This window comes from Canis lupus, chromosome 10 (assembly GCF_048164855.1).
Source record: "Canis lupus baileyi chromosome 10, mCanLup2.hap1, whole genome shotgun sequence".
In the NCBI taxonomy this organism is placed as follows: Eukaryota; Metazoa; Chordata; class Mammalia; order Carnivora; family Canidae; genus Canis; species Canis lupus.
The window spans coordinates 32063236-32089433 of NC_132847.1; the positions used below are offsets into that span (position 1 = coordinate 32063236).

General features: G+C 35.4%; 1 protein-coding gene, 1 long non-coding RNA gene and 1 pseudogene across 35 annotated transcripts in view; 1 reads left to right on the top strand and 2 right to left on the bottom strand.

Moving 5' to 3' along the window:
• LOC140641447 (uncharacterized) overlaps positions 1-3685 on the top strand; it is a 29825-nt gene extending 26140 nt beyond the window's left edge. The window contains exon 3 of the long non-coding RNA XR_012037960.1: positions 3330-3685. This is a non-coding gene — a long non-coding RNA (uncharacterized lncRNA). The remainder of the gene's footprint in view (positions 1-3329) is intronic.
• Positions 1-26198, bottom strand: part of PTPRD (protein tyrosine phosphatase receptor type D) — a 2176041-nt gene that overhangs the window by 1666638 nt on the left and 483205 nt on the right. The gene's annotated exons all lie outside the window — the stretch shown is intronic.
• LOC140640904 (tubulin polyglutamylase complex subunit 2 pseudogene) lies at positions 23934-25360 on the bottom strand (annotated as a pseudogene).

A 26198-nucleotide genomic window follows, 5' to 3' on the forward strand; every position in this document is an offset into this window, starting at 1 on the left:
ATTGCTCTGATTTAGGTAGACATGCCATTGTAGCTATTCTGGTGGCTTTACTCTTCCAGATGGCAAATATACTCTTGGCCAACTACACAGGGATTGCACTAAAAGAAATGGTAATGCATGGTAATAGTCCTCTCAAATCCAAATGTTCATTGGCAGGAATGAAATCCTGAGGCTACCCTAGAGCTATTTTTTTTTTTTCAGAGCATCCAAGGCAGGAGGCACTCCAGAATTAAGACCCTTTGTTTTTCACATCACTCCTTTCCACCATGCCAAAGCATTGCCACATGTTTCAGTGCATACATCAAGGCTGGAGATTTGCATTTTAATTCTGGCCTTGCTGCTAATTATGTAATCTTGGATTAAATATAGTACCCTACACCAACCTCACTCTTGTTTGCTTCAATTCTCTATGAAACTTCAAGGTCCTGTCCAGCTGTAAATCTTTATGCCTAATCATCCTGGGAACTGGCCCTAATTAAGTTAAAGTTGGTCTCCCTCACTTTTTGGGATGTGTACTCAGCAAATGCAAAGTCATTTTGAAACCAACTGCTAAATGGGTATATTTGCACTGACTCTCAAAGGACAAAGAGTGCACACAGTGCATTTACTAGAAATAACTCTCAGGGAACATATGAATAAATTTTAGAGCATGCAAGGTAATTCTATCCTCAATTTTTTCTTCTGCTTGGTGTGCACAATCCCATTCTGATAGATGACTCCACCAAATGTGTGGGCAGAACAAACAAGGAATTGTGTGACAGAAGAGAGCAGTACTTAGAAGACAGAAACCCCAACAGCGAAGTAGGAGAAAATGCCGCTGATGGTCTAAGAAAACCTAAATGCAAAGGAAGCAGCATACATTTAAATGATAAGTTAGGAAATCTTTCTGTAACTGCCTGACAGCATATCCTCTAAAGGAAACTAGTTACAAATCATCATCATTATAGCTGGTAGCAGAGAGTAGCAAAACAGTTCACAGTAAAGGAAAATCTGGCAGAAGCAGGAAAACCAAGAATAGAAATAGAAATAATGACAATTTTACCAGAGGACAAAATGCTGTATCTCCTTTATCAGACTAAACCTTAATGTTAACAGTGTGTATGTGAGTTGATGCAATAGGAAGATATTGGTATTCAAAACACTTGTCAGAGTCACATTTTAATCCAATCATGACACAGGGATAGATACAGAGAAATTAGGAGTGTGTTAGAAGAAACAGGAAGAATTGGGCTTGTAAAAGGTGACAAGCTTAAACTGCTTGCACTCCTAGCCCTTCTCTCATAGGAGCCTCGCATTTATCTGTCTGAAACCACTGAGGACACTCGCTTTACATACAAATAGAAGACCAGCCCTGATAATGGGCTGTGCCCTACTCGATATATAATGATAGATGAAATCTATTACCATACACATAATAGATAGTTTGAAAAAGTGATAACACGACTTCTTTGCTTTATAAGAGTCTTATTCCTTAACTAAGGTGGCAAAGAAAAAAGATAAAATTACCATTTTACGCTCTAGAGAATTATAAAACTATCATCTTGAAAATTAATTTCCTGGTGAGTTAGACATGCTGTTATTAGTGTGAATATTCTAAAAACATTACAAAAATAGTGGAACAAATGGATATACTAATAATTGAAAGAAATGATGACAATATATCAAGACTTTTTAAAACTAAGAACCATTATCTCGTATTTTAAAACATTACAGTTATATCTTTCAAGTAAATTTCAATATTTCTTAAATTGGAACATCTAAATAACATGAACTATCCACTAAAATATTTCTGTTTCACCTTTTAAAAATATCTGCTATTCTTATTATCTAGTTACGGTAAGAGTATGAGGATAAATAAGCATGCTTCTCAGTATTCCTCTTAAGGAAATACTAATCCTTAAATGTCTAAAAAAAGTTTTAAATATTACAAGATTCTAATAGAGATCAATAAATAAATTATTCTCTAGGTTGGTATTGATGATTTTCCTTAAGGATTTAAATCAATTATAAAACAAAGGGAAATGGTAGTTGTACTATTTTTGTTAGAAGGGAATATCATTGGCTATGACTTGTGTTTGTAATTGCAAAACACTTTCCTATAGTTTTGCTTTTAAAAAGTTTTGTCTGGAGTTTCCAAATCAGCTAGCCATGAAAGCAGCTGAGTACTTTTTAATTAATCAAACCTCTCATCTGATCATTTAGGGTAAATAGAACCATCATAACCAGTGTTTTATAATAATGTGAAAAATTTAGACTTAGGTTACAAAGAGATTTAGAGAAAGGCTAAGAGTAACATTTAACCTTAACTGGGCCAAATATAAGGATTATACCTCCTTGAAATACCAACAATAAATCCATGTGGCTGATTTGGTTAGGCAGCTGCAAATATGTTGGCTTCCTACAAATGTCTTTATTATTATCCAAATTTCAAAACAGCATTCACCTAAGACATTTTCACAAACCTATCTTCCTGAATTAATTATTTAATTAAGTTAGAATAATATCTATTTAGGATGCAAACATTGCATTTAATTGATCAATTGGTACAGGTTGGAAATGCTCATCATCTTCACACTTAGATGGATTGGCATGTTTGACCTGTGACTTGAGGACAGCACAAATTAGTCTGGATGCAAATCCTGTAATATGGACAAAGATCTTAGCAGAAGTTACTGCTTTCAAGTTGACAAGGTGCAGGCACCAATTATGTTGCAAAATGTGGGTGTGATTTTTGTGGCTACAAGGACTTGGCAGCAAGTAATTCAATCAAGCAGAAACATACTGTCAGGTTTTCTAGCAAGTACAATGGTTTCCAAAAGAGAAGAAGAGAAGGAGAGAGAGAGGGAGAAAGTTACATAGAAATCTTATATGCACTTTGAGTTTCACCATTTGAGAGTACATAGGGACAAAAGTACTCCAAAGAGGATGTCTGAGCCCTGGCAGTGCTAGATGCTTAAAAGTACAGTTCACAAAACTGAGCTAACTGTTGGATATGTTTATTTAACCATGATAGGGTTTGTTAAAATAAAGTCTATACCAGGAAGCAGATCCCACCTTCCTACTCCAAATACACACATCACATTCTTTTGATTGTCAGTGGTAATATTTCAATATTTGGCCACATTAGTGATTATTTAAAATAAAACTAAATGATGACAGTCTTTAGGAAAAAATAACATACAAAGACACTGGATTTAGACCTTAAAAATTATTTTCACCTCCCAAATATGTCTGTCTTTCTTTCTCTTTCTTTCTTTCTTTCTTTCTTTCTTTCTTTCTTTCTTTCTTTCTTTCTTTCTTTCTTTCTGATTTATTTATTTACTTTAGAGAGAGCACAAGGTGGGAGTGGAAAAAGCAGATTGTGCTGATCTGATCGCAGAGCCCAATGTGGGGCTGGACCTCAGGACCAGGTGATCACAACCAGACGGGAAGTCAAGGGTGGAAGCTTAACCAATGGAGCCATACAGGTGCTTCTAGGACTTTTCTTTCTTAATGAAATTTTGAACCTATATTTAAAAATTCCATCTGAAGTATGTTTTTCCCTCTTCTTTCTACCTCTTTAACTATATCATTCTGCACATTATAAATTCTTTGCTATCTTTAAATTCTTCCATGACCTCTTAGTCCTTGGAAATTGTTGTCTTCTGATTACTTACAATAACCTTCTGTCTAACCTGCCCAGATATGTCACCTTTTACTAATAATTCAACCTTTTATGGCAGATTAATTTTGGTTTCCAATTGGATTAGAAGTCCCTTACAGTCTGATGTCTCAATTGTTCAGGTAGTTTCTTAGCTGCCCTCAATGCATGCATGGATTGTCACATACACAGATTTTCAACTTGTGCTATTTGAAAAAGACACCATATGTTTTATAAGGCCTGTGTAAGGAGGAATAGGTGATGTTTCTGAACCACTTGCTTCTCAAAACCCGACCAAACTGCTTAGGAAGCTAATTCTTGTCAGGAAATAAATGTATATACAGGACACTAATAAAAACATAGAGTTTTAATGGGAACTTAAAATATAAATACAAATGAAAATTATTTAACACTGGCAGATGATGCTATTAAGATTTTACAAATGGATCAACACTAGAGTATAGTCACTAGACCTAAGGTATATTCATATGGACAACTGGGCTCAAGTTTATACTTGATCTCTTAATGGCCATGTGACTTTGGGTGAAACAAATTTCCTAAGTCTCTATTCTCCAATCTACAAGACACGGAGAATAAGAGGTGTATTATATATCTCCTAGGGTTTTAAGTACCAAGTGATATAATATATGTAAAAATACTTGTAAATCATAATACACTACTGTTCTCTTAGGTATTATTTTGTGATACTTAAGGAAAAAAATCAGTAATTAAATCAACAATGCCTTTTCTATGTCTAGATACTCTTTCTGAAGTATAGAACGTGTATTTTTCCTCTTTGTTTCTCCAGTGCCTAATGGAATGCCAGATGCTCTACTGGAAACTGTATAATTATACGTTTAATAAAATAACAATCTCAACCAAACTGTATCTCTGTTACACTGTGAGAGGACTTGAAAAAAAAATAGGAAAATCCAATGTAAATAGAACTATGTCAGGGTGAAATTTAAATACACAAATAAACCTATTTTTGTTTATCATATGTTCATCTATCATTAAATGAATGTTATAATTCACTACCTATTATTAGGTAGTTAATAGCCATGGCAATATTTACTGGTATTCTTAAAAATCAATACTAATCACTTTGTAAGTATCACTAGCTAAATACAGTATTTGATCAGTTAGTTTGGGAGTCAACAAACATTTTCTATAAAGGGCTAGATAATAAATATTCCATGTTTCATAAGCCACACAGTCTCTCACTACTCAATTCTGCCCTGTCGTGTGAAAATAGTCATAGACGCTAACAAACAGGCGTGGCTGTGTTAGAATAAAACTTTATTTTCAAAATTCAGTGGTAAACCAAATTTGCTTCACGGGATCTAGTTTTGCTACCCCTTGTTTAGTTAAACACAACATAGTTAGAACATAATAGATAAAACTCACAGAAATTTTAGCATACATAGAAAATATCAGTAAGAGCTTTGGCTCTCTTAGATAAAAACATAGGATAATAGCATGAAGATGCACAGATTTAAACTGTAGTCACAATTTGGAATAGTCTGGAATAATTAATTTCAGTGCCTTTCAAAGTAAGAGTTGAATTCTCTGGGTGTGAGGTGAGGCAGGATGGTACATGACCATTTTATTAGATTAGTTATAAATTATAAGAATTTCTCTTTCATTAATTTGTGTATGCAATGTAATACACCAAATATATTTGTATGGTCTTATGTGCATTGTATTTATGTAATTTACAAATTAATATATACTCATTTTGAGACCTAGAGCCAGTATTTTTCATTAGATGTGGCAAAAGATTAAATAAAATTTGAAGTCAACGGAACCTAGATAACCAATTAATTTCAAGTTTCTGACTAATATAAATGAGTAATAGGAAAATTACAAGAAACTTTAACATCATAGTGAACTTGGCCAATATAATTTTGAATGGTGAAATATACTTCATGTAAAAGATAATAGAATTTATTTATAAGTGCTGGGGATATTTTTAAGCTCTCTAAAATAGGAGTAGCTTTCAGGAGCCTAAGCCTGAGACTACAAGATCAAGTTCTGCATTGAAAGCCAGTGTTTCTGTTGGTCATTCAATTTTTTTCTTGCTGAGTAATGAAAGACTTCCTGCAGTGCAATATGTCACAAAAGACCCAAGCAGGAGTGGGGGAAATTTGCTGATCATGGCTAAAGCCCACAAAGCAAGGTACAGGGTGGAAAGCAGGAAAGATTAAGAATGAATAATGGTGCACGCATGCACGCATACCTCCTCTACCATCAACACACACACACACACACACACACATACACACACACACACACACACACACACACACACACACGGAGTCCTGCTGTTTACTCAGCAGCAACTCCCCACATGGGAAAGTATTATCATCTTACCCTCTAATTTTTAGGTAAATAAGTTCTGTCTTACTAGTTTCTTTAGAGGTCATCAGTACTGCTTTTGAATGTTCTGCAAGTGTATTTCAGAACCTGATGAACTGCCAACTTTTACTCTATGAAAGGTTCTGCTTCATGAAATCTAATATGAGATATGGCTAAATAGTCTGTAGCTCTCCCTCGTACCATTAACTCATCAGGTTACAACAAACACCATGTTTCTAGGATACAGGATTAAAACCAGCAAAATCCTAGCAGCATATTAAACAACCGGTTGTGGTCCTATTTGATGCCTATGTGATCAACTCAATGTACAGAAATCAGTTGTTAGGGTCTTTGACAAATAATTTAAAAATGTATCTTATTTCAAATGTATTAAGAACTGTTAAAGGGTTGATGATGTCGGCAGTGATTTGGAAACAAAAGCAAAAGAAACAATTAAATTTCCTTACAACTTACAGCCCACTGACAAGTCCTTGAAACAGGCAGAGTGACCTTCGCTGGGAACTCAGCTACTTCAATGCTGACATTTTGCTAAGGACAAAAGGCAATCTTAGCCTAAGCCCTCAGGATCCTGTAAGACTACTTTAAACATGTAGTAATTCCTTTGGGAGTTCCCTTTATCTTTACCCACCTCACCAGGATACAATTTAGGAAACATCCTCCAAGCATGTGGCCCACTGCATTCATCTTAAGGGTCTCCTGACTGAGGCTTTACTCAAAAATAATAACCTTTACCTAACAATAACTAGCCCCCTCAGGGTCCCAGAAACCATGTTTCCAAAACACTTGGAGGTTTGTTCTGTTCCTAACCCCTACCAACTCGAAAGTATATAATCTCTACCCCTCACAATCCCAATGCAACTCTTTCTGGCCCCTGGTCCTGTCCCCGTGCTTTTCACACAAAAGATGTCTCAAGAATTCCTTCTTGGCCATCAGCTCTGGACATGAACAACACTGGAAAACCACATCATTAGCACTTAATATGGGCTGGCAAGTGAATGAATTTCATAGAGATAAATGAGAGGTCTAACACTAAAAGGCCTAATTATATCATTTGTATAAAGAAATGCTGTAGACTTATTTGCAATTTTAGGTCTATGTGATGACTTCGTATAAAAGCAGTTACGACTTGACTCATCTACCATCAGTACTCACCGTCTAGGAATTTGTTTCTCATAGTATCTTAGAAGTTGTCAGCATTAGAGTGATCCAACCATCCTTTCCTTTTCTATCACTCTGATGACCACTGAAAGAAAGTCCATATTTTGGAGCCCAGTCCTTTAAGCAGTTTAAATTATTGTCTGCTTCAGTGATATGGAAGTGAATCCATCTCAGATCAGAAAGACAGGTGCTTGGCTCCACATCTCGGTCCTTTCCAAATTCTTCTGATGCTATGTGACCCTCATTTTAAGCAAATAAAGAGCTTCTTGCTGGTTGTGAGATTGAGGTTAAATTTATTGAGCATGTATGTCCCATGTCTACCTATTGAAAGAGTGCAGGATGACATGACTCAAAATATGCCACTTTGGCATAAAGATTATTTTAAGTTAAAAGTAATAAAAACCCAGCAGATGCATGAAAAACTCTGCCTCCCCCATAACTGCCTAAATTTACATTGGAAAGCAGAGCCTGCAACAGGAAGAGAGCTATTAACAGAGACTTCCTTTTACTAAAGGAAATGATCTGCATAAGAGAGCAAACTTCCTTTCCCCCCCAATATACCTGTTCACTTTCTTGCTCAAGAGTTTTCTGAGAACCCTTTGTACCCTCAGATCCCTCCCTACCTCTCCTTAATTTAGCTAAACTTGACGTTGCCTGCTAGTCTTTGGAAGTTCATGACTATGTGGATTCCCACTAAGTATATGTATTCAATTAGATTTTCTCCTGTTAATCTATCTTATGTCAATTTGATTCTAAGTCCCTCTAGAAGGACCATAGGAGAGGGAGCTTTTCTCCTGACACCATAGGCACTCTGTAGAAAGAATCAACTTCAGTCCTTCAAACAACTCTCTACTCTATTTTTTAAAAAGGTTATTATTATTTATTATTTATATATTATTATTTGAGAGAGTGAGCAAGCGAGAGAGCAGGAACAGAGGGAAGAGCAAAGGGAGAGGGAGAAACAGATGCCCCACAGAGCAGGGTGCCTGACATGGGGCTCCATACCAGGACCCGGGAATCATGACTTGAGCCAAAGGCACCGCTAGCTTGTTCTTTATTGTATCTTGTTTAGGATAAATAAAACAAAATATAAAAATACAATACAACTGTTCCTTTGAAAATGTGGTTTCACTCTAGGAGGTTGTCTGACTTTAAATCTAGAATCACTATTCACAATTTAAGTTGTCTTTCTAAGTTCATAGCAGCTCTCTAAACTGTGATTTTTGACCTCTAAAATGACTCAAACTTAACTGAGGTTTCAGCAGTATCCTTTGCTGACCAGTGAACTAATCTGCTGTGAACCTGTTTAAAATTGCTAGGAGAAATGTTTTTAATTATAAAGCAAACCAACCAGCAAAATATAAACAAAGCTTTTTTTTAAAAAAAGTGTAAAAAGTTATTTAAGAAACTAAAAAATAATAATATATGATATATATTATATGGGAAACAAAGGCCGAGAAATTATTAAATTTCCTTACTATCTACATCCCATTGACAGGTCCTTGAGGCAGGCAGAGTGACATTCTTCAAGGGACTCAACTGCTTTGATGTTGGTATTTTGCTAAGGGCAAAAGGCAATCTTAGTCCAACCCCCAGGATCCTATAAGTCTACTTTAACATATAAAAATTCCTTTGGAAACTTCATTTATCCCTACCCCTTTAGATGGATGATGGCAATCATCCCCCAAGCATATGATCCACTGATATACACCGAAGGGTCTCATGACTCGGGTTGTATTACAGTAATAAATGATCTTTTCCAAATAATAGCTAGCCCCCCAAGATCCTGGAAACCTTGCTTCCAAAATTCCTTTGAGGCTTATGTTATCCCTAACCACCTCTGAACCTGAAAGTATATAATGGGCCACTCCTCATGACCTGGGTGCAGCTCTTTCTGCCCACAGATCCTGTCCCTGTGCTTTAATAAAATTGCCTTTTTGCACCAAAGAAATCTCAAGAATTCTTTCTTGGCCATTGGCCTTAAATTCTAACATCTTTTCTTACATCAATATACATAATAAAGAGTTAGCAAAAAGTCATACTTTTTTTTAAAACTAAACTTTGTATACACAGAAGTATATGTATTACAGTCATTTTATGTTTAAAGTTTTCTCCAAAATTGAAATGTTCATCTTCTCTGTGTCTCAAAGATAGCATTAGGATTAAATTTTAGTCTCTAAAATTCTGAATTTACATTAAAGTAATACCTGCAAGTATTATTACTAGATGCTTCAATTATGCTAAAAAGTTTTTTTTTAGCATCTATTAAAGATGTGGGCAAACTTTGTTCTTCATGTTGATACTTTAGGGTTTAATTTATTCATTATATCACTATAAATATAGCCTCCCATCAAACCCAGGCAGAGAGTAGTTAGGGAAGGAAGGGACTGAAAAGAAATCTAGTAACACTAAGAGACTAATATTATAATAACTGATCATCTGGAGTGCCAAGAGAACTTTCCAAAATATCTCTTCACAGAACACCCAGAGGAAATTAAGTTCTCATCTTGCTTTGTAGGTAGAAGTGAGTGATTCAATGTTTTATAACTGAATGTACTCATAGAAAATGACTGCTTAGCATAGCAACAATTATTATGAGATAAGCACTTGGAACCAGTGGAAAAACAAACAAGCATTTACTATGAAGGAAAATAGTAAGTATCATGGTAGATTTCCCTAAAATGTATAACTTCATGGAAAAGTTTATAAATTTGGGATTTCAGTATAATAAATTCTCAAGTAAATGTAAAGTTTTCAGGCTATAAATGGAGTCTATCTCCTTTGAAAAGTATAAGTAGTTCCAAGGTAGATCAAATATACTTCAATATACCATAGCACGTTTGCAACTCTAAACCCAATCCTTTAGGAGGACTTTTTTTAAGGCAATATATGCCTTAATATGAATTCCAAAATATGCAATTCCAAAATATGATTTGTATATTAATCCATTTATTACTTTACTTATTTGGATTAGCTATGATTATATTTACAATACACATTGATAAATACCAAATATTTTATACATAGAAGAGAGATTTTATTTTTTCTCTTGAAATACTATGGCACACAAGTCTATAAAAAACTACTTGACATAGCTAATCATTGGCATAAACTTGAATCCTTTTACTTATACCATAATGTATAATAATGGTGAATAGGGATAGCAACAGAAAGGGTTAGGAAAATGGACTGATAAAAGATGATGAAGTTGATAAACTTTTTTTTTAATTGCTGAGATTTTATGATTTAGGTGAATAAATATACATACATCGAGCTAAAAAAAAAAAGCAATATTGAAGAGTACAAGATAGGATATGGCATAGCATTCAATCCAATTGAGCCATTATTAGAGGAGTTGGCATTGGAAAGTTGGTAACTCAATCATTTCAATTATTTGGAATTCAGATTTTACCAGAGCTAAATTCTAACTTCCCCAGATATAGTAAACGAGTGACCTTGGATAAAGGAGATTGGTTCGGTGTACTTCCTTTTTCTGATTAGTCATATGGAAATTATAACTTGCACGCTTCTTGAGATGCATTCAGTAAAACTTGAATTCTCTTGCCTTGACTCTCTGCAATGTCTTCAGTGATGACTGCATCCATACTTCCAATTCACATCCAATTACTTTATACTGTAACGGTCCACCTCCTCAACCGACTATGAGGAGCACAAGGCCGCAGTTTGATATATTCACTGCTATGTAAGTTATTAATATATCTAGGCAGTATATATATATTTACTGAGTACTCTTTGTGTGCCAGACATCAGTAATAAGTAGAATATCCAACAGCAGAACCGAGTTTTCTGATTTCTGGTCAGGGTTGATTTTGCCTCCTCACAGTGGCCTTTGAGAGATACAAAGGTTATTCTTTATTAAAATAACTTTAATTGGGGCCAAACCATTATAAGAAAAGAAAATTCATGAAAGCGTTTTAATCTGTGTCTCTTAGACATCTTATTATACTTGGACATTTGATAAAGGAGGCTAAATTCTTTCATATCTTTCAAACTTTGAAGGAAAATTAAAGGACCTCTTTTTCAGTCTACATATAAAGTGTGAAATAGGCTAGGGGAAACATCATTCAGTAAAGGCTAATATTTCAAGAGCAGAACCATCATAGTTTTCACTGTGTGAGTTATTAACCTTCTCCTTCAGAAATAAAATGCAATCTAAAAGATGTTGAAAAAAGATTTTTTTTTTAAAGATTTCAAATTAAAAGTGATTGATGAAATATTCTGTTATTTAGATCTCTCTCTCTCTCTCTCTCTTTCCCTCTCTCTCTTTAAACATGACAAGGTATGCCAGCACATGCAGAGAGTGAAGGAATATAGCTACAAGTTAAAGAAATTGTTCAGTTGTCTTAGTTGGGAATTCAAGGACAGTTCAAAACCATGCCTCTGACTAAAACTGAGTCAATGTACCTAATGGTGTAAAGATGCCAAGATCAGTATCTGTTACTTCACTCTTTAAAATCTGTTTTAATTTTACAGATATGGAGAAATTTAGGGTTTTTCTATAAAACTATGTTGAAATCTAAACTCAGTTGACATATAATTTAGACCTTATTCATTCTAGCAGAAGTTTTAGAACATTAGGAATTAACTAGAAGAGCATGTTCACTAAGTACCATAGTCTTTCAGGGCAAAATCTGCAAAGTAAATCTCTCAAATCTCTGGGGAAATGGAGCCATGAAAGAGGATATAAGAAACTTTATTTTGATTGTTTTTAGTCAGCTCTTTGCGTTTGCTATTAAAGAAAAACAACAACAACAACACAATACAGTTTCAGCATATGGAGAGTACCAAACTATTCACAGGTATCTCAAAGATTAACGTATTCATGTGAATCAAAACCCATCCACCAAGAGCTAGACTATATCAAGTAAATGACAAAAAATTTAGAAAGCCAATTTAGTAAGTATTACATTTAATTGATTCTAAGATGCAAAGTTTTTTTTCACATATTAACAACTCTGAAATAAAGCATCATTTTTACAATCAATGGTACCTTTTTTTAAAGATTGATGATTGATTGATTTGAGAGAGAAAGAGGGACAACATGAATGGGAGGAGGGGTAGACGCAGAGAGAGAGAATCCACAGGCAGACTCCCCACTGAGTGTGGAGCCCAAATCCAGGGCTCAATCTCAGGACCCTGAAATCATGACTGAGATGAAACCAAAGTCACATGTTTAATCAACTTAGCCACCCAGGTGCCCCTCAGTGGTATCTTTTGACAGTATTTTTCTTTCTTAGTGGGATATCAAATATTGCTGCATCATACCATCACCATGTTTTTTCCTACACAATAATTTGTGTCTTATACAAATCTACACAAACGTAAAATAAATGAATATATTTCCTGTAAAACTAGCTATTCAGAGAAAAATGTTACCCATTTTCAATTTTAACATTAGTTAATGTTGTCGTACACTGCTTCTATAATCGTGTTTGGTTTATATAGAACAACAGACAGTAGATTTGATTTCCTAATGAGAAAAAACTCAATGAACAACAATAAAATTGCATAGACCATAAAAAGGTAAGCAAGAACTGACCTGGAATTCAGGATTTATAGGAGGTATTTAGGTACTTTTTTTTATTATGGCATACTTAAGAAAGAATCTTTTAACTTCTCTCTTCCATAAAATAAAGTAATTATATTTGTCTCTCTGGCGAGACTAGGATGTCTCAATAGTAAAAGGAAAATTATTTGGATGAGTTTCGATGAGAAGAGTTAATTATTATAGGTACTATATCTAAAATGTATCTCTTATTGACCAATTCAGTATTGAAACATTCAGTACCAGAAATTGATTTTGAAATTGTTGGCAAACAGCATTATAAGTGAAGATGAAAAGTAGAACTTGCAAATTCAATGGTGAACATTTCTTCCTAAAATAGAAACTTAAAATACTTGTTTATTTTGATTGATATCATAGTCTTATAGCCCAAATGTTTTCCAGTTCATTTAAAATAATTATAGTTTGGGATTGTCTAATATATGTCAATTAGAAGATAGATGCTTACCAAAATAATTATTTTTAGAGTAATTGATTTGTAGACGTCCTAGGAATAATCAGAAAGCAAAGCCATTTATTATTAAGACTGCCACAGATTATGATCATATATCTATATTTTCTTCATAAAAGAGAATACTTATCTCTCATTTTCCTGGAGAAGCAGGGAAAGGCATCCAACTTACTCAAAAGTAGTGTCATCATTAAGGAACAAGTTCAAAAGAAGTTGGTTAGCAGAGTCTATCCTTTTTATCATCACTGGAAATTATTAACTGATCCTTTAAAAGATCAATCCTAATGACCTGGCTTCAGAATAATATAATATAATGTTTGTATGGGCCTACATCTCCCAGGGTCTATAATGAGATGGTAAATTTTGGCCTTCACTTGATTCCTGACCACAGGGTCTAAGACCAAGGAAATACTATTAAAAGCACACCTAATCCATATTCTGCCACAGTTCCCTACAAAATAATAAAGATGACATAGAGCTTAAGGGAATAGCCATGTCTGCCACCCAACTATGCCTCATGTCAAACATTGACATAAAAAGCACTGACTTGCTGTATGTCAAGCAAAAAATCAGCTTATATATTGAATAAAATGTCCATTTGGATATAAATTTGCTTTTCTGTTTTCATTATTATTGGGTGAATTTTAGAAGTTGCACATGCAAGCTTTTGAATTTGGAAATAAGTGAGGACCTATACTTGACAGGGAATTGTAGACTGATCCATTAATTACAAAACCTACCCCAAACACTTCTCAGAAAGCATCACTGAAGTAATTTTCTGCTAAGCAAATATTACAAATAGAATAAGTCACACAATATTCTTTGTCAAATATATTTATAATTAGAGATTTAGAAAGCATTGCTAGGGACACGGGGTGGCTCAGCAGTTGAGCATCTGCCCTTGGCTCAGGGTGTGGGCCCAGAGTTCCAGGATCAAGTTCCACATCGGGCTTCCTGCGGGGAGCCTGCTTCTTCTTCTGCCTATGTCTCTGCCTCTCTCTCTCTCTTCCTGTGTCTTGCATGAATAAATAAATAAAATCTTAAAAAAAAAAACCTTAAAAAAAGAAAGCATTGCTATTTGTGAAAAAGAGTCCTATAAAAAGTACAAATTTTAAAGATTATTTAAAATGTATTTCTTTAAATCTTCCAGACTTGTAGGATTGACTAACTTGTTTTATTTTATTTTTTTAAGATTTATGTATTACTAAAAAAAAAAAAAAAAAAAGATTTATTTATTACTTTAGAGAGGGGGAAGGGAGGGAGAGAAAGAGAATCTCAAGCAGACTCCCTGCTGAGCAGAGCTCAACATTGGGTTCAATCCCATGACCACAAGATCATGATCTGAGCTGAAAATCAAGAGAAAGACATTTAACCGATTAAGCCACTTAGGCAGCCCTAGGAATGTCTGACTTGGTTTTAATATTTTATTCCTTCCGTCTTTGTATTTCTTATGTTTTCAGTTTTCCTTCTTTTCTTGTAAATATTCTTAGTAAATTTCAACCCCTATGGGACCTATTAAGATGATTTGAATATAAAATCACTCACAAAGCAGAGTCATTGGATGTTGAGTCAGAACAACAAAAGGTCCTTAACATAAATTGACAGATTTTCCCAATTCTTAGTATTGCTTTGAGACAAGGCATTGAAAACCAATCTCATGCCTTTTCTTTCTTAAGCAATCATTTATGTCTTAGACTAATTCATGTATGAAACCATAGCAAAAATAAAACCATAAAAAATGATATTTTATTTTTTTCTGAAATAGGACAAGATAATTGTCCAGAGAAACATATTATCTTATTTTCCATTTATGACATTAGTCACTGCTGTCACATGGAAACATACCATATCTATAATCATGTTTGGTTTATGTAAAACATGAGGCTGCAGAGCTTGACTTCTCAACAGGAAGTGCAGTAAGAAATTAAAATAATGGCTCTCATGGCAAAAGACTGCTGTGATGACAGTAAGCTAATTTTCCAGGCCTGAGAATTTCAAAAAATGTTTTGACAACCAACAGTGAAAAGCTTTCATCCTTATTTCACTCTTGCACTAAGTGCCAGGTTTTTATGCATTTGTAATCATGGACTTCTTCAAATGCAAGAATATTAGCATTTCTGATTTGTTTTCCATTATCACATAGAGGCTCCTTACACTTTAGAGTGTCCTATAGACTGTTTTAAGATTCATTATAATAGCAATAAACCTCAGAGCAGAGTATTGTAAGCCTTAAGGTGTCAGCATAGAAATTTGAGGAAAACAGAAAACTATGCAAAACCTACAAAGAGGAAAGAGATGTAGGTGAGATATTCTGTCATTTTGCTGGTTCTAAACAAAACCATGTATGAAGTCTCGTACTGGCACTCCAAATAGTAGAGGAATGCTTTCACTTTAATGGATTTAACTTGATATATTCTCTTTTTTGATATATTCTCTTTTTGCAATGCTCAATCTGCAAGGTACAGTAAAATAAGGTAAAAATATGCAATACGTCACAGATGGAGCATAATAGAGTATTTCGGTATTTTATCCTACAGTCTGAAACTGTCTTTTAGGAATCATTAATTGTCCCATATTTTACTTCAGAACCCATGAATGTGTATAACCCACATCATACCTGGATGTCACCTCTGGTGATACTTGCAATACAACAGTAGAAAAAATTACATCAGCCATGCCGATATGAATACAGTCTTACCCTTTTCATTACTCATGACCCCCCACTGCGATTCGAGATAGAAAACTAACCAGTGTTTTTTTTTTTTTTTTTCTACTGTGAGAGTACATGAACATGACATCTGGATAAGAATGAAAATTGAGTTTATATGCATAGACTTTATTAATCTAATGCATAAAACATTAAAGTGTTAATCTGGACTATTTTAAAATCAAATTTACAGTAATTATGTGTTGGGTGGTAATTAACTATTAGTCAGCAGTTCCTGTGAGTTACTATAGAGGCGTTATTTTTATACAACCAAAATGTGTTCTCTCATATTAATTAATAAATGTACGTGGGTATGATAGTAGGTAAGAATTTTATTTTTAACGATTTATTTACTTTAAAGAGGAACCCAGAGAGAGAAACAGCATGGGGAGGGGAGGGCAGAGTGAAAGAGAGAGAGAATCTCAAGCAGACTCCCTGCTGAGTGCAGAGCCCAACTCAGGGCTCAATCCAGCTACCCTGAGAACATGCTGAAACCAAGAGTCAGATGCTTAATCAACTGAGCCAGCCAGGTGCCCTGATAAGAGATCGAGCTTTTTTTAATTTTATTTTAAGATTTCATTTATTTATTCATGAGAAACAGAGAGACAGAGAGACAGAGAGAGAGAGGCACAGACACAGACAGAGGGAGAAACCGGCTCCATGCAGGGAGCCTGATGTGGAACTTGATCCCAGGTCTCCAGGATCACGCCCTAGGCTGCAGGTGGCGCTTAAACCGCTGAGCCACCCAGGCTTCCCAAGAGATCGAGTTTTTAATACCATTGTCCTTATCTTCACAAACCTCTGACATTTGAACATATTAAAACACAAAAGTCATGCATCCTTCTTCTTATCCGGTAGTCAGTGATTTTCCTCCCAATAAGCCCGGTCTCTCAAGTTTGGGCTGCCATGCTTGAAGTCATTTTATCTATCCTGTCTTGTCTGCCTTCTGCACCTCCTCTCCCTTACATTTACCCCAAGGGGACCTTGAACTGCAATGGATGTTCAGTAAACTTATAGCAATAGAATCGCAGATTGACCATTCTGATCACCTTGAGCAATGGAGTAATTATCACATAGGAAATAATGTCATCTCTCCTAGGCTACATTACTAGAACTGCATACTGGTCAAACATATAGGACAATAGGAAAAGTTATTAAAAAGTAGATTGATATATCAATCTAACAATTGGTTGTCATTTATCTGACAATTCACTTTCAGCTCTATTACTGAATGCAAAAAGCAAAGCATTCCCCATACATCACTCCTTTTCTCTAACTGATTGAAAACAGCTGTTGATGAATGGTACATCTTGTTCTATCTGGGCATGTGCTGTCACATCTCAGTAGCAACAGGTGGCAGTGTCTTCCTGTGTCACCCCCTTCTCAGCCTTGCAGGCGGAAGGAAAGGGTAGAACACAGTTTTGTTCAAGGAGAAAGACTGGTCACTTTAAGAAGCTTTCCTTCTTCAGCCAGTTTATATGTTGTAAATTTAAACCCTCAGAATGTCCAAGAACTGAGCTAATATCCCAACTTTATGGATGGAAAAACTGCACATTTAAAAAGTAAACAACTTATGCAAAGGCACGCAGGCAGTAAGCTGCAGTACTGGGATTTAAAATCTGAACTATGATTATATAGTTAAAGATCAGTGATTTTCCACTTCACTACTTCAGTACCCACTACAGTATCTTACTCATTTTTTTTTTCAGATTAAAAATGGAGTAAGCAAGTCAAATTCCATAGACAGCAAATACATGGAGCTAGAATAATGGGTGTACTCTGCTTTGATGTGATCATCTACTGGGATGTTTAAAACTGTGTTCAGATACTTAAACATGTAGTAGCAGTGACATAATTTCCTTAATAAATCCCTTTACTCTTGATTTCCTTAGATAGTTCATTGAGGCTAGTAGCTTTCATTATGATTTTAATATCAGGATTATATTTTGAAAGGCAGTATATGTATACTTGTTAAGAACATGAGATTCAAAATCAGACTTATTTCCTGGGTCCAAATTTCAGAGCAGCTATAAGTTCACAGTAATGTAAACTTCATTAAATTTCTCTGTGTCCCACTTTTCTCATCTGTAAAGTAGGAATAAAAATAATATCCTCCAGTATAATTGACAGAAATTAAATAACTTAATATATGTTAATCCCCCAATTTATACTAAATACATTTTTTTTTCTTTTGGGGAGAGAGAAAGAGAGTGTGTGTGGGTGGGAGAGAGAGGGGCAGAGGTTGGGAGAGAATGTTAAGCAGGCTCCAGGCCCAGCATGGAGCTTGATGCAGAGCTCTATATCACAATTCTGAGATCATGACCTGAGCCAAAATCAAGAGTCAGATACTTAACTGACTGAGCCACCCAGGTGCCCCAGTAAATACTATTTCAATGTTTGCTATTATTATTTTTAAATTTCGTAATATTTGTGATTAGAGGGTGAAACTATTTGAGGTTTCTGGCCATGCTCTCTAGAAATAAATAATACTTTGGAGGACTTCTTTCATATCATTTGTAATGCCCACTTGACAAGTCTGCCCTAAGCAAATGAGGTAGTAACCACAAAGGCCAAATTATACCGACCTCACAGTCCTTAGAAATCTGTGGTTATCTTAGTATGCTGAGCCTTCTCTTTTTAGTACTAAAAGATAGTAGAGCTGGGAGAATTTGTCATGTAATGTCTAAAGATGCCAAGCTTACCAACTTCTGATTGTTCAAAGAAGGGTGAGTAGAATTATGATTAAAAAGAGAGGTTTGAAAGGTTCTTCACTAAAAGTAATATACAAGACTAAACAAGCGATTGTGGGTAAATTAGTATAGTATATACTGTGCACTCCATAATCTACCGATGCACACGAGCATATTGAAGGGTCTGAGACTTCATCCAGGATATAAACATGTATAACTTTTTTTAAAGCCAGCTTTTTCAAATGTATGTGTGTTGTGTGTGGGTTTATGTGTATGCAAAACTTAACCAGTAATATTTATTAACTACTCTTCAGAAGGACACATTTTGGGAACTGTTCCCCAGTTTAGATTTAATTCTACCATTGGACAGATGGGTTTTCCTGACGAGTGAAGTAGAAAATGATAAACAACAACAAACTGAGACTTTGCTTAGTGCACAACATTTCACTAAGCACCTTTCATGTAATCATCTCACTAAATATTCATCACAATCCAAAGTTTAGGTACCATCATTATTCTCAATTCCTAGATGAGCAATTTGAGAAGAGAATATTAATAATCATCTTAAGGTCAGATGGCTAGTAAGAAGTAGGGTTTGAATCTAATGCAGTCTGGCTGTAAAGGATACACTATTAGGCTCTTGTTTTTTCCCTAGGCAGGGAAGACAAGTGGTGTGATGGCCTGGACATTCAGGAATACATTCAAGAGAAGGATGATCTCAGAACTGGCTTCCTGCAAGAAGTCAGGAAGCATTAGACATGGAATCATAATGAGAACGTCCTAGATTTTTGGAATTCTGAGATTCCTTTGCTATTATTTGTAGTTTTAATACTACTGAGTAACAAATAAAAAAATTGAAAAAAAATGTACAGGTTTAAGTAGTAGGACATAGAGAAGGAAAAAAAATGAATAAATATATAGTGAGTGCCTAAGTGCATTCTTAGGTGCTATACATCTGCTCATCACGGGCATGAATTATTTCTTGTTTTATCTCATAATCCTATAAAATAGGGATAATTTGTCTATCTTGTAGAAGAGGAAAATGAGTCTGAAAATTATTAGGTCAGTTGCCCAAGGGAAGGAAGAAACAGAGGTGGCTTTGAAATTCAGAGGGACTGATTGAGAAATTTCCCCTGTAACAGTCTGAGAAAGTGGAGTACATAGGAGACCCTGTTTGACTCATGAGTGAGAGGAACCTAAAGAAGGAAAGTAAGTGTTAGCAGCCTACAAAGGAAGTAAAAGTGGATTTCCTACTAGATTGGCTGAGTGTAAAGAACAGAGATGTGAAAAACATTATGTGAAGAAGTAGAAGAAAAAAGGCTCCCTTTCAGTGGATAAAATGCAAAAAAGGCACCCAAATATATAGAGATAAATTGCAGTATGACAGTCCTTTCCTCTAGCTGGTGTAGTATCATCCCAGGATCCACTGTCTGGCATAAGGAGCATACTTACTATCTCAGCTTTCCTCCTCTCCTAGATGCTTCTGAACAAGGCACAACCTGAAAAACCCGTAGGAAATATCCCTGGACATAGAGAGCCATACTTGATATTGACACGTGAACTCAAGGCTTTAACCATAGAAAAATCAGCTTCCATCACATATCTCCTCTTGTCTTTATATCATATCATATAGCTAGCTTCTTACTATGGATGCTTTACACAGCTGCTACTACTTTCTCCTATATGGCATATTTTAAGGTTGAGAGCAACCACAGGAAAATAAAAGCTTATCTTATATTGGAAAACTTATTGTGCAATGGAAAAATGACCTCAAGTGCACTCAGTAAAAGTTATATAAAATCATAAATCCTAGCCACAGCTGCAGTGTATTAGAGACTACACATTACATCCGTAAATAATTGCAAATCCATTCTGGGTATGATTTTAGGTGCTATAGGAGACAGTTTTGGAAACATATTTAAAGAAGCCCTGCTGATGCCCTAACTGCAAGAAAGGCAGGTTACATATCACATAACCAACCATACACCTGCTACATTTCATAGATGTGCTAAAAAGAAGCACCTTTATAATTTGCATCTCAATGTTAATTATCTTATATTTAATATATTATATTTAATATACAATCTATTAAATTTATATGCATTCTGTTGAATAAATACAAGTACATATAATATTTTAGAGTTATTTTAAATTAGTTGTTTCCTGTAGCTTAATTGCATGACAAGTTTGCTTTTTTATGTCTTATAAAATCTTCACTCAGACTTTGTCTCATTTTTACAATACTCATTATTTTCTGAAACTCATACTGGATCAAGCTATTTCATCTAAAATTTGCCAGAGATCCATCAATATATTCTGCTGCCTGGGGTATTAAATTTGATGAAACATTCCTTGTGAGTAGAAAACAAAAACAATTGTAAACAAAGATCAGAAATAGAAACTTTCAGATTACTGTTGGAAGCATGTCAGTATTAAAAGAACACTAAGTTTATTTAATAAATGATCCTTTGAACTAATCTCAATATTATTATAACACCTATTAAATCAGATACACAAAACAGGTCATAAGAGCTACCCTTACTTGATGGTTTAGTATCATAATTATTTATACTAAAAATGTTAATAAAATACTAATAAAATCCATAACTTAGGTACTTTTTATAAAAAAGTAGGCTCCATGGCCAGTTTGGAGCCTGATGCAGGGGCTTAAACTTACAACTCTGATAGAGATCTGAACTGAGATTAAGAGTCTGATGCTTAAGCAACAGAGCCACAAGGTGACCCAAATTATATATAATTTTATCCTCAAGATTTCAGCTGTTCTCACAGATATTTTCTGTAAGATATACAGATGGTATTAATGGTAGTAGGATCCATCAATAGCTACCACTTCACTTTGACAAATGTCCCAGTTACTCCATAAGAATTTCAAAATGAGTATAAAGGAAAAATTTCTATTTTGTTTTAAAAAAGTTTTCAAAATTATACCTACAAAGTATCAGAGAGAAAATATAATACTTACATTCTAGTCAAATTCTTGTAAAAAATTCATAAAGTCATCAGTTTTTCCTGTAATTTACTCCAAACATTTCATATCCTTTTTAACAATAATTACAATTCATTTCTTCATGCATTCCTTCAATAGTCTTTCCTTTTCTTCTTCTTTTTTTTCTTTAATAGGCTCCATGGCCAACATGGAGCCCAACGTGGGGCTTGAACTCATGACCCTGAGAGCAAGACCTGACCTGAGATCAAGATTAGGTGCTTAACCAACTGAGCCACCCAGATGCCAACTTCAACAGTCTTTTTTAAACATCTACTTTGCATCAGATGTTGAGAAGAATAAGAGTAGGACCTGACTTTTTGAACCCAAGTAAAAGAAAATTAGAAGAGAAAAACTTTTACACTCCACTTTAAATGCTACTTCCTGGAAATGGCGCACATTATCACCTCCACTCACATTTTATTGGCCAAAACAAGTCTCATAGCCACAAATAGCTACAAGGGGGTGAGAGCTCAGAAGAAAAAGGAATCATGGTTCATTGTATAGTCTTAAGAAAAAAAAAAGAGTACTTTTTTTGTAACCTCTGTCTTCTCTTAACTTTATTTGTGCACATTATTCCATAACATTAAATATAATTGTACATTGTTTCCAATATATTTTTGAATTTGAATTTATGAGTAGACCACAAATGTTCTAACAAGAATTTTCCTCTACTACTACTTCGTACAGAAAATTAGTTTGGTTCCTATTTTTTAATAACATAATACAAAGCTCTAAGTTCTCCTTGAAGTGAAATTTTGATGTCAAGGATAATCCATACTTATTTTTATTTTTTTAAAGGTTTATTTTTTTTTTAAGTAATCTCTAAACCTAACAGGGGGCTGGAACTCATAACCCTGAGATTGAGTCGCATGCTCTACTGACAGCCAGAGAGGCACCCCAAAAGATAATCCAAATTTAATTTTTTTTTCATTAAGACTGTTTGGTTTGCTTCCAGAAAGTTACCAATTTAATAATTTATTGACCAATGATGTCTGTTGTCTACCTAATATAAATGAGAAGCCAATCTATTAGGTTAGAAGTTGTGGATCATAGGTAGAATATGGCATTCTCACTGATTAGTGCATGGAGTGAGAACTATAGTAACACAAAGAAAAGAATCATTCATTGAGCTGTGAATGTCATTCAGAATGTTTAAAAAAAACAATGAATTTTATCTCAGCCTAACATAATAGGTGGAGTTTCAATAGGCATTTGGAATATTCGAGTATAATTCAAATGAGAAAAATAGCATCATCAAAAGGATGGTGGTAAGAAAGTTTAAGGTATATCTAGAAAAGTACTAGGCCATTTGGAGTAAAATGAATTTTTTTCTTTTTCAATATTTTTTAAAATTTTTATGATTAGGTAATTTCTACACCAAATATGGGGCTTAAACTTAAAACCCCATGATCAAGAGTCACATGCTGGACCAAATGAGCAGCTAGAAGCCCCTATTTTGTTTTGGTTATACATAATGAAAAATAAGCAGGACAAGGAGCTTTAGGCCAGAATATAGAGGAATTTGAATGTCAGCTATTAGATATTAAATGAATATTCAACAGAAACTTAAGACAATGACACGCAGAAAGAGAAAGGAGAATGGAAACCACAGCAAAGGCTTGCAGTTGATCTCATGGGGACAGAATTTCAGTAGTGAGGTTGACCAAGAAGGAAAAATTGCAAGAGCCATTGTGAGAGATAAGCTCTCAGCTGACTCAATGTAGAGGTAAGGAAGAAATCAAAGATGATGCCAAAGGATGGAGCCTGAGCAATCAGAAAATATTCTGAAAATTAACTAAAATATATATTAGAGAAATGTGGCTTTTAGTGAAGAATATAAAAGTTTGCCTTTAGAACTTTAAGATTACTAAAAAAAAATTTTAAAAATAAAACTTTAAGATTAACAGGATAATGAAACTAAAATAGACTTGGCACATGGGGATGGAAAAGGAAATACTGGTACATATTCTGGATGTGAGACTTAATTTGTATAAGTGGATGATTCTCTCTAAGAAAAAAGAACAAAAAAAAGTATAATACTGTAACAAAGGAAGGTTGATAAAGGTCCACAATTGAGGAATGTGAAAAAAGAGAAGGCAACAAAAGTGAGAAACTGACAAACCAGAGTGTGAAATATATGTCATAAAGATTCTTCTGCATGAGTAGACAACCGGTTTGTTTTGGTTTTTATTTATTTTTATTTTTTAAAAATTTTTTTTGGAAACAACAAACTTTATAGGAAACTTAAAAAGGACCAGAGTGAGAATTAAGAAAAATAAACATATGCAATTGTATCTTTAAGAATTTTCATGGAACATTATGATGCATTAAATTATCTACATTCTCTAACAAAAATGAACTGATCTGAGAAAAAGCAGCATGAAAATATTCTACTGCAGTGTTGCCCAAAAGAACTTTCTGTGATGATGGAAATGTTCCATAATCTCTGTGCTGTCAAATACAGAATTTACTAGCCCCATGAATACTCACAATAGGGCTAATGCAACTGAGGAACTGAATTTTTAATATAGTTTAAATAGCCACATGTGGCTAGTGATTACCAATTGAACAGCAGAGTTCTAATGCCTCATGGGTCAAAATCAGTGGTTTCTTTGAGGGATTTCTCTAATGACTGCTGAGGGGTGTAGAGGGTTGGGGGTGGAAAGAGAGGAAAGCTCTTAACAGCTCTATTTAACTGCTTAAACAAGTTCTGAAACTCTCTACAACTTTCAGAGGCAGGGGATGAGGAAAGGACTCTGGAAGACCTGAGTATGCCCTTGAACTCTTGGCCAATGCCAACGGAAGTAAAAGGCCTAGGATTTGGCTTGCTCAGACGGAAAGAGGTCTATGGTGCCACTCACAGAATCTGAGGCTTGGGCCACCTGTGTGTGGAAATCTTGGCTGTGAGGCTGGCAGGGAGGTGAAGTGCTCATTTCTGGACAGGGTTGCCAGGGCTAGAAGAGGATTTAGAAGTGGAGGGAGGACCTGAGGGCCCTTTCTGGCCACCTGGAGGCTGGACAGCCCCTTTCTTTTTGGGGATTAATGTCTTGTTCTTGCTCTTGAATAGTCTGCTGGGATCCAGCTTGTTCACGAAGGAGTTGGTCTCTTCTGCAAGCAGGTTTGTGTTGTAGGTGATGGGTTTATACATGTTGAACCATTGCTTGGCTTGGGGGCTAATGCCATAGCTGGTGAAGGCACACTGCCACTGTGGCAGGCCCAGGTGGGTGATGAGCAGGCAATAGTAAGTGGTAAATGTACCTGTGAGAAAATGCCAGTATAATGCTCTGTCCAGGAACCAGATCTCAGTGTCTTGCGCTAATGCTGGTTTCCCTGTTTTGTAGACAAGGAAAACCTTCCCATTCCCATTGCAAGGACCCAGCTCAAATATCACACTGCGAGAATCAAAGTGAGGCTTCTCTGGCTGGTTCTCACTGGCTTCAAGTGTATCATCCTCCAGGTCTGCCAGAGTTGGTGCATTAGGGAGTGAGTACATGGAAGACTGGTTGAGTTGAGTCAGTTTTGAGATGCTGTTAATTGCCATGCTGCCCAATGGAATGGTGTGCTCATCCAGCTTCACACTCCATGTCATGTGGAAGCCATTGGTCATCAGGTTAAAATTCTTCACATCCTCAGGTAGAATGCAGTTATTTTTTTGTTCCCATGAAGAAATCATATGACGTTCAGCAGGTGGTTTTTCTATGATAGTCGCCTCTGTCACACCTGGGGAAATATTCGAGGATGTGGTGATCCCCAGGGTCAGCTTCTCCAGGTGCAGCTTGCTGCAGCCCGGGGGGGCGGTGTCTCCTCCATGGCTCGCGGCCCGCTCTGCGCGGCGAGTACAGGTGCGGGGACCCGGCAGGAAAGCCGGGTGGGCGGGCGGGACGGTGCTAGCGCCCCAGAGGCTGGGACATCAAGTCTGGTTTTTATTTTTACATGGGCCACTCTTTGTTGTTATCATACATATGTTAGAAGGAGTACAACTTGCCATTACAATGACCGAGATGTATCGATTAACTCTGCTATTAAATTTGGGCAAGTTTATGTTCCTTTCTTAACTGATGTCCTCATCCATTCAACAAGAATGATTACACAAACTATATTTTATTTGTTTGAGGATACATACAATAATGTATGTAATAGTACCTGGCATCATTCTTAGTAAAATAAATCTTCAATAAACATAAGTTGAATACAGATTCATGTGTTTTTAACCAGTTTGACCATACAGTATCTGGGAGATGACATATACATAGTATGTGTTCAGGAAACATTTGTTTCAGGACTAGGAAAAGATAGACTTTGGAACTGGAAAGTAAACTGCAATATGATTAAACTCATTTTCCATCCTGGATGAATCCAAAAGGCATTTCCTCAATTCGCTAAAAGTATTTTCAACCTCCTTAGTTCATCCTACTCACAAAGGTTACTCTTTATATCTGGCACTATTAATAATTTCTTTAGTAAGAATAGTCATTGGTCTGATCACCAATGACTACTCTTAGCTACGGATGGTTCTCCTAACCCTGTGGCGAATTGTAGGATTATACATTTTGGCTCCCTTGTGATTGAGAAAGTGTATATG